This window comes from Antedon bifida, chromosome 3 (assembly GCF_963402885.1).
Source record: "Antedon bifida chromosome 3, ecAntBifi1.1, whole genome shotgun sequence".
Taxonomy (NCBI): Eukaryota; Metazoa; Echinodermata; class Crinoidea; order Comatulida; family Antedonidae; genus Antedon; species Antedon bifida.
Genome location: NC_136228.1, coordinates 11,864,410 through 11,874,832, shown reverse-complemented (window position 1 = coordinate 11,874,832; position 10,423 = coordinate 11,864,410).

Sequence of the window (10,423 nt, the reverse complement as noted above, 5' to 3'; positions counted from 1 at the left end):
ATAAACTTTATTATTCAAGGAATGAATTCATATATACTGTCCATTTATCCTGTGCATGTTGTATCCTAAAAATATCATTTTATAAAGGTACAGATGTTAACGCAAATTAATTTATTTTCAGCCTTTCTCCACCCACATCTAAGTCCCCTGCTGATAGAGATCTACAAGGTGATTAATTGGTAATTGTCTATATCCAGACCAACTTGTGGATTGTTTTTGAAGAATCAGCAAGAAGAACTTTTAGGTATCTTGTCCACAAACAAACAAGGTTGAAAACATCTTAAGTGAGAAAATATTAAATCTTAATAACCAGGTTTAAAATTGGTTAGTGGGGGCATACTGGTTGATTGATTGTAAACATTATTAATTATTTGCCACGTATTGGTTGCAGAACTATTGCAAAAGGATCTGATCATTAGAAACTGTCATGGTGTTGTAGAAACAACTGATTTGGTCAAGTAGGCCTCTGGTGGCATCATACAGACAGGAGGAGGAGAATGGCAGAAGGCTTCCTACTTGCTAGGAGTGTTATCAGATAATATATATTGTTTTGACAACTCTTGAAACCAAGACCACAGTGCTGATTTTGACATTTTCCCCCTAACTGCATACATTGTCATGGTAGCTGATAGCATCAAAGCAAAGCACCAAACACAGCCATTAGTGTACAGTAGGTGGTGTTGCAGATTTGATGACCCAGGGTTTTAGCATGTAATCTGGCACTGCTATCAGATGCAGATCCAAAATAATATTTTTTTTTCTACCATCAAATTTCTTTCAACTTTATAGAAAAATGTATTCAATTCAATTGTTTAGCTTTTCTTTTTTAATTTTATCTACTAACTAGAAAATCTTTTAATTCATTAATATAAATTTTTTATTTTATTTATTTTTTTTTTCTCAATGTATAATTTTCTTGTTTGTTCTTCAGTTTGATAATAGTGATATTGTAGTTTTATTTCTTTCATACGGCCTCGTGGAAGAACACATTTTGTTGTGAACGAGCCTCCGTTTTGAAATCAAGATTTTATTATTATTATTATTATAATTCCTAATTTTAAATGTTAAAATTACCAATCTGTGTTTGTGGTTACGGTTTATTGTTATATATTTCTTTGTTAATGCAATGTTGAAGAAGTGAATAACCTCACATTGCTGTGGTGTTTTTACAGAACAAAACAAATGTATGTAGTTTGCATTTACCATTTTCAAACTTTTAAATGCCACTGAAATAAGAAATAACCTTTGCTTTGAAACTTTCATTCAAGACTGACATTTTAATATCAATCTATCTCATTACATGAATTAAATTGAATAAAAATAGTACTGAATTTTTATTTATTAATTTCATCATAATAAACTGCATTTAGTTTACATTTTGTCATTGATTGATAAATTCAATATTTTTAATAAAGAACTTTGTGCTCACGTTGTAGCATTAAACAAGTCGGTGAAACCCTGAATTTCTTTATTACCAATCCATCAAATATGAATTATATTAACGAAGATGCTAAGCTGGACGATACATTAATATCATCAATGGGTAGATTCCACTTTAAAGAGAAATTAAGTTAACAAAGGAAAACCGACAATCCAGAAGGGTATAATATAGTTACAAATTATTCGTTAATGAAGTAGGCACGTTTGTAATTAAATACATACGTTCAACATTCAAACTACCTTCCAATAATTACAATAGTAGCTATTAAATAATTATTTATTGGTAGATTTTGTATCTTGCATTTATTAATGAATTGATTTAGTTGTTATTTTGAAATGTACTTTTGATATCATTGTACTAGTTTCTGTAGCGGTTCATATAAGTATAGTTCGGAATATGCAAAGTTTTATCAATGAAGAAGATCATAATTTGGATGAAGGATTTCAAACAATAACAATTATTGGTTTTATTAGTAGGCCTGATATATTTGTTTCACAGAAAGTCAACAATTTAAATTTTAAGAACCATTTAATGAATTTATTTCTGCATAATCTTAACCAGTCGAATTATTAAAACCTTTTGTTAATGTTTCAATGAAAACCCCAAAAGCCCTAGATAGAAATTGAAGTATAGCACACTCTAGCTTTGAAGTCGTTCAAATCACTGTATATTAGAATTAACAGTTTTAAATGCAGGTATTTTTTTCAGTTGAAGTAAAAAAATAGTAAAAATCTATGAATTTTATTATTGAAAATGGTACAGTATTATCTATAAAGTATATTATATATATAACCAAGCACATAGATCAGCATTTTCATCTGGTTATGGATGACTTTAAAGTTTACTTGTTACTAATTATTATTAACTTACTTTTTATCTATCTTGTATACATTCCAGGATCCACCTATTTCTATCAAAGGGTCTGCTGGGAAAAAATAACTGATTAAATAACATGTGAAATTAATTACCTTTAAAAGGGCTTCTCTGTTTCCAATTGAAACGGTTAAAGTTAAGGTAAAATGTGTTGATTTTGTTTATTTTTGGAGAGAGATATACTGTAGTACACTGATATATAAGAAGTTATTAAGTGTATATTTTATTATGAATAGTTATGTCAACTTCATCATTGTTTACTTGATGCAATAAAAGGAAATAAAAAAAAAAGTGAACTTTAAAACTTGTAAAAAAGAACTGGTTATTTTGAAGTTGTCAAACAGACATTCAAAGAAATGCAATCAAGTTTGTTTATTGTAACATTGGAGTTAAAAAAGTATGTCAGAATGTAACCTGTGTGATTTAGCTATTGACGAGCAATCCTTGTGGGTTACATCATGTCTTCATGCTATATGTTCATTTATTAATTCATATGCGTCCTGCCAGCAGGTCGTTCTAATATCTTATACCTATCCATCAATTAATTTAATTTGATTCATCTATATAAGATATTCACTTAATGGTTTACTTTAGATTGCATGTTCCTTTTACTTTTCACTATTGATTATGGTTAGTCAATTTTAACAATTAAATATAAAGATATCGTTTCCGATAAATGCCATACAGTACAGTAAGTCAAGTCTTTTACTGTTTTATTCAATTTTGTTTAGAACTAATATTTATTTTATTTTTACACAACTTTAAAATTGCTCAAAGGAAAGTTAGGTTTCTGAGGGTCTAGTGATCAGATACCAGTTGTAATTTACTCTTAAAATATTACATGAAAAGCAAAATAACAATATCTTTGATGGATATGAATATGATAATTGTTGTTCTATGTAGCTGAAAAGATTTTAACTGAAAGAGAAACTAAAGCTATTCAAAAGTAAAATACTATTTATGTTTTGGGGTGACAGTACACCTTTAAAAACTTTATCAGTAACCTTTTAAATAAAATATAAACAAATTTAAATAAATGTTTAATTAAAATGTAATGAATAAATGTGACATCTGGCAAATTCAGTTTGCTATAACTTGATTCAAATAAACTAGACTCCTTCATTTATATGTATAACATCCCATTGTTTAAATTAAATTTTGAAGACACCGCTTTACGATTTGAGATTGTCGCCAAATTGTTATGCCTGCTAGGCTGTCAGCTTAGACTCTAAACACTTTAGAACCTGACTCTGTTCAGTCTACAGGCTTTCAGGCACCAACTACTAATATCTTTTTATGGAAATAAGGTATATACTTCCTAATATGATTGTATGGCATATTGGTCTCAATATACTTACTGTACTGTTACACACAGTAGGCCCTACTGTGCAATATGGGAAATATGAAAATCTATCAATAACATTAAATTCATTATAAGGTAATTTATTTATGCAGAAAATATATGAATTTCTTGTCTGATAAGTCACAGTATAATATTTAAACAAAAACAAAATAAACTGTTACTTATTGATTAAACATATTAAACGTAACATTTTCCTGACAAAATAATATTAGCAACAACATAATGATTATGAACAATGAATAACAATTTTTAATTTAATTAATTTATTACTCTTAAATATAGGAATAAACAGTAATTGTAGCATGTTTTAGAGGAATGCTGTAAATACAGTACCTAAGATAGCTTCATGTGTTTATAATGGTATCATTTCTAGACATATAATTATTTATTTAATTTAACTATTGTAATAATGTGACATTTCACTTTTAATGGATCGTCTCTGAGTACAACCAACCAACCGTAGATGGTATGATGAAAATTATGAACGGATTAAGTGGAGTTTACATTGGAAGATTTGAATTATTTTCTAACTATCACCTATGATAAAAAAATAATGAAAAATAAAAAATATTAGTATTATTGTGTGTTTCCAAATAAATAACAACAACATTTATTTAACCACATAAAGAATTTGTCAACCGCAATGGGGTTTTTCCCAAGACTCTTGAACATGGAATACAATCAGAATTGTTTAACTATAACAATTGTTGATTACATAATTATGTTTAACAAAACTTTAAAAGGTATGATTAAACATATTCTTCCTCTATGGTACAATCAACAACAAAAACATTCATCCATGTAAAAGTTCAGTAAAGATAAGGGTGATTAAAAAATAAACAATAATGTAAAAATATATATTTATATTATAATGGCTTCATTGTAATATATAAAGGTTTAATGGTTTACTGGTATTAACTCCGGAAATGATTATAATAATCCAACTTAATGCAAAATATTAATGAATAAATTGTATTAGAAAAAGACATTGATTTTAAATGACTCATTATATTACATAATTATATAACACTGGATTAGAATAGGCATAAAAGAAATACTGTATATAATACCATGATCATACTATTATATCATGGTAATTCTAACAATACTGTATTACACCAATGCTATATAGAAAAACGAATTAATAAATTTGTTATTCATGGAAATTAGGCCTAGTTATTAATGTTTACATAATTCTATATAACACTGAATTAGAATATGCATAAAAGAATAGCCAGTGTATTAATTATAATTATAATGAATGCTACCATGTAAATTAATGTTAAAATATATACAGTATAATTGTTTAATTACAAAATTCATTAGAGTTTACTTCAGATGTTGTGTTTTCTTTCTTTATAAGGAATAAGAATATTCTGTTTGTACTTTATAATGGACTTAATTTAAAATGCAAACAAATTGAACTTTGATTAGACCTTAGACCAATCAAGAGAAGCCTCCCAGCAATACAGCTCTCTGATTGGCTGAAAGTCAAATCAGACGACTCAACTCCACCACCTCGGTTTTTCTTGAGGGATCAAGAAATGTAAGTATTTTCTATATTACAATTCAACCATTTCGAAATAATATATTTCCCGAATCTATAGCTAACATTTATTTTTAATATATCTTTGTAATTTATATAAATAATTATGCATTTTATCATACTCTTTTGAAGCAGTAATTTTGTGTAGTTGTTAGGCTGCTTCCAAGTATGTTTAGGTCGTGTACACGCTGGTATTTCGCCACATCGTAAGTCTCGGAGTAAGACCTCATGAGCTACGGTAAGGTGAATTCAACAGGCCTAGACTTCAAAAAGGTAGATAGCGATTTAAATTTCACGTAGGCCAACCAGGGAGTTATTTTAAATGGGCCAACTAACTGTGATTATTGATTGTGATTTTATTTCATCTTTAGTGCTGCATTCTGAGAACCAAGTTGTTATTTACATATCTTAATTGCTTATTTATTTTCCAAAGGTTAAATACTGTAGGTACAGTAATTTTTTTTCCCATTTCGAAAGAAAAAAGTATTTTCTTGTGTCTTACCTATTTTTTACTCTGGCCCTCATTTAATATGTTCACTACATTATTGTATACAGCACTCTAAATTTTAACTTTTACTTTATTCTTATTTCCGTGTCTGTTAATGACTGTCTGTAGTTCACCATACGCAATTAAAATATGATTTTTAAATCTTATCGAGGATTAGATGTTGTCATTGTTAATGATCAACTTATCTATTGCAGCATTTGATTCTATATTTATTGCAATTTCATTACCAAGGGGATAATGTATAACCCAAAATAGTAAGGAGTCAACGGCCAAAAGGTCAAAGCGGTAGGGACAGGTGAATCGTAAAGAAATGAGCAAATGTGTTTTAATTGAACATGGAAGCAGATGTAACATAATTAGTAATTATTAACCTAAATATTAATTTGATTATTAATAAAAGATTGATTAAAACATGATTCACTATCCTACATGCAACTGCACTCAAATACCAATGAATTTCCATTTTAAGAGGACCAATAACAGAACATCTTGAAGGAAAAAGGTTTTTTTTTCTGTCTTTTACAATCAAACTTGTGTTCATGGTTCTTGCCCATCAAAATTCACTTTATTTGTTCACTATGGGAAATTAGATGCTCATACAGAATAACAAGTCATAACAACAATAAAATATTAAATTAGGTTAATAAAATTACAGCTAATTAATGAATTATTATATGAATTATATTATTATATGAATTATATTATTATATGAATTATATTATTATATGAATTATAAAAGACTACCAGCTAGTGACAAATACTAGGCCTACAGTGTTTATAGAGTACAAAAATATCAATGTCAAATACACAAATCAATATGCTAAAAAACTTGTGATTAGAAATAAAATGATATGTAAATATGCTTGGAAACTTAGTGATGAAATACGTAGGAATGAAAATGCAGAGATCAGTGACAGAGAGTGCGCCCTTTGATATTTTGGACATACAGATAACTTGTAGTTTTAATAAGCTTTTGTTACGTTATAGATTTTCTTGAAAATCAATACTGTATCAGAAGGTATATTGGTACATACTGATAATCATAAAAAATGACGATCTTGACATTTGTTGATGTTATACAAACAAACAAACATTTAAACAAGAATTATAATTTAAGTCCAAAAAGCAGTCTGTGTAATTTACCTTTTCGTAAAATGCAAACAATTTGAACAAATACCATTTATTGAAAAATAAATATTAACCATAATCAACATTTTTGTAACACATGTGTAACTGTATTATTTTTAATATAAAGGAAATTACTGAAAAAATGACAATGCCGTGGATATCAGTGCCTGATCTCAATGGAAATACAAAAAAAAAAAAAGGAAAATGCTAAATCAAAACGATAAAGTAAAACAGCTAGAAAAATTAGCCTTAACTAGGCCTTCATCAGTGCAAGTGAGAGTACTAATTTAAATAAAATCTTTATGAATATGAATTTCATCATGAATCAATAGAGGAAATGCTTTAATACTGGTAATCCACTGGCGAGTTTTTATAAGGCAAAGGCGTTACTGTGAACGATATCATGGCATAGGTGTGAATAAAAAAACAGATTAAGAGATTAGTTATTGGTTGAAATAGAGATAACAGGGTCTGCAGTAATCCACATGCACTTTTCCTAATCCATTTGCTTGTTTGAGTTTCACAGAACTGAAAGCTGTACAAAACAAAAGGAAATGGATGGCCTGGAAAAAAACCAAAGGTTACATTCATTATTTTTGTTTATCTAATTGGTTCATTCCAATACAGGTAATCAAACATGATGTGCAATGTATCCAAAATATGTTAAACTGGTTTAAATTTTTAATGAACTGGGACTATGTTGCCTGAATAAACGCTTCACCCCTGGTATGGAAGCATTAGTTCAAGGTCAATATTATGTCATGACCTACTATTGGATAGATCGTGTCTTTTGATTGGCTAGTCATAATTCTATTGGCCCAGATCTTGAGGTTGTAACATTTTTGCTAGGACATAACCTGTAATGACATGAGATTGCACATTATGTTAATTTCTTATCATAATCTATTCATAAAACACCTTTATATCATTTTTACTACAAACTTCTAACATTTGGTAATACCTTCTATTTTTTGAGAAAAAATGTTAATAAAATTGTTAATAAATAAACAAATATATATTATTTCAACATTGACTATTTTAAAAATATTTCATCTTTTTGATTTATTTTTTTTCATAGATTTATTTTATTTCATTTATGAATTTGTTTACAAATGATTAAATATAGGAGCTATACCTGTACAGCTTAAGTTTGTTTTACTTTTAATATTGTGTTATTGTGATATTAAATATAATAATGGTATACCTAATTAAAGGTAAAATTCTAACTAGTATCTGTCATGTCTAAAACAATAAATCAAGCGAGATTGAAATGCTAATTAATGAAATATGACAACAATCCATCTTAAAATGTGAAATAAGAACTAATTGTGCTGTATTATGGCCTTGGAAAAAAGCAGTATTAAATATATCAAATGTCATCAACAATAGTAAATACAATATATATAATGTAAAAGCCAATGTCCTCTGCTATTAAAAAACCCTTTAGTACAATGGGAAAAATTGAATGTGTTTGATTGGGAGAGTTTATGTGCTGAGTAACCTACATTAACAGTACTTTTGTACTGAAAAGATGATGAACTCCGTAAACTGTATCTCTCTTGGAGACCGTTTAAGCCTCAGCTGGGCCACGTTCATGTCAGTTCACGTTCTCAGTTCATAAAGTGACTGTAGGATATACACTCAAAGTTTATCTCTAGTTCTTCAGGCAACTGAACTACTCCTAGAACAATGATGAATATAATTCCTTATGCCATTTGATTTATTTCTTGATACCACATCATAACACTATTTTTATTTCACTATTAATTTTGTTACATTTTTATTAGAAAATCCATATATTAATACTGTTGCGATATAAATGTAATAATCAATATAAAACTAAAAGCAAGAAAATGTGACCATTTTATGTAATAACATAAGATATATTTTCCCCATAAAAAAAAGTACATTTTTGTTATAATATAAGCTTACCATTTTAATTTCATATAAAAATGATTTACCTGTAAAAAACCTTATAGTTAAAAGAAAAATTGTCAACAAGAAGCCCATTTTGTGTCAGACTATTATGTAGCCATTTATTTTTTCTATTCTAAGTGACATCATTATTTTAATTTTATCATCTTTTCCTTGTTTTGATATCATATTTTGATACATTTATCCAAAAACTATCATTATTTTCTGTAAAAATTCAATAATTTTTAACAACTTCTAGATTACACCCATTTTGCTTTGAAAAGACTAGTTTATTAAAAAATATTACAAGACAACAAATCTACCTTTAAAAAGGAAGCCTTTTGTTAGTCATTAGTTTGAAATACACACCATTAATGTGCATCTCCCTGGTGTATCATAATCTTGTTCTATATCCAAATGGCCAATGACCTAAACTTAAGTTAGGTAACCTGATCAAAATAGGAGAGTATCGTGGCCAATAAAATATCCACAATGCTAATATTCTTTTAAATGGAGACAAGAAATTGGAATACAGACAATAAAATAGATATTAAACTTATGAAGAAACAAAATCATTAGTAAAGTTCAACGAGACACGTTGAGTTTAGCTGTTATAGTTATTTGTCCAGTATGTGATAATTACGTCATCAAACATCAAAGCGATGGTGAGCAAGATAATAAGAATTCAGACTTTGACAAACAAACTTTTGTGACGTAAAAGGTTCACTGTAACCATGAGCTTGTTGTCTCCTATTGGTGGAGAAAGTTTGAATAGGGAGGATGCTTGGTTTAGCAAGTGGGTAGCAATAATTGGGCTTTTTTATAATATGGCATTGATGCGGTTAAAATCAGAAGGAAAATCTGTAAAGTCATGACATCAGATCTCTTTTTATAACACTATGCAGAATACATAAAATTTGGTATACATTTAATCTTGAACCAATTATGAAAGATATTTTGTAGTAACATATGTGGTATTCCATTTTTACAAATATTACACTTTTTTTCTTTGATTTATTGTAAAACAATAAAATTACTATTTATGTATTCAACAGTACTTTCTTACATACTGTACTTACATACAACACACAGTATAGAAACCCCACTTCGGAACCCAACAAAATGTCCCTGAATAGGGTGTCCCTTGAATAAGGGTTAGCCATAGTGTTAAAACATATATTTCCCCTTGTTCATTTCACAGGAAAGTTGCATAGTCTATTGCACTTGAAAGGTTCAACAACTTGATAATATTAATATATATTTGCTCATCATCAGTAGAGGTTGTGATGATACTGCTAGGTTAAGTTTAAATCATCAGAGACAGTGATATGCCTAGAGATTAGGCAAACAATACTTTGAATATTCAACACTTGTACACCTGCCTTAATTCTCATCATCTTTCTTATCACTCATGCATATTATTATGGCATCTCAAAATTATTTCATTTCATTTTGTAACTTAATATTGTCCTTCGCCGAGCAATAGTAACTGCCGCAAAGGGGATAAATTAAAAAATCAATCAATCATCTTTGTGGTCTGATTTGTTAAGATAAAGAGGTATACATACTAATTAGTGAGGAAATGTGTTTAATAACACTGGATTATTTTTATTTTCTTTAAAGTGCAAATTGGAAAATATTAGAATTGAT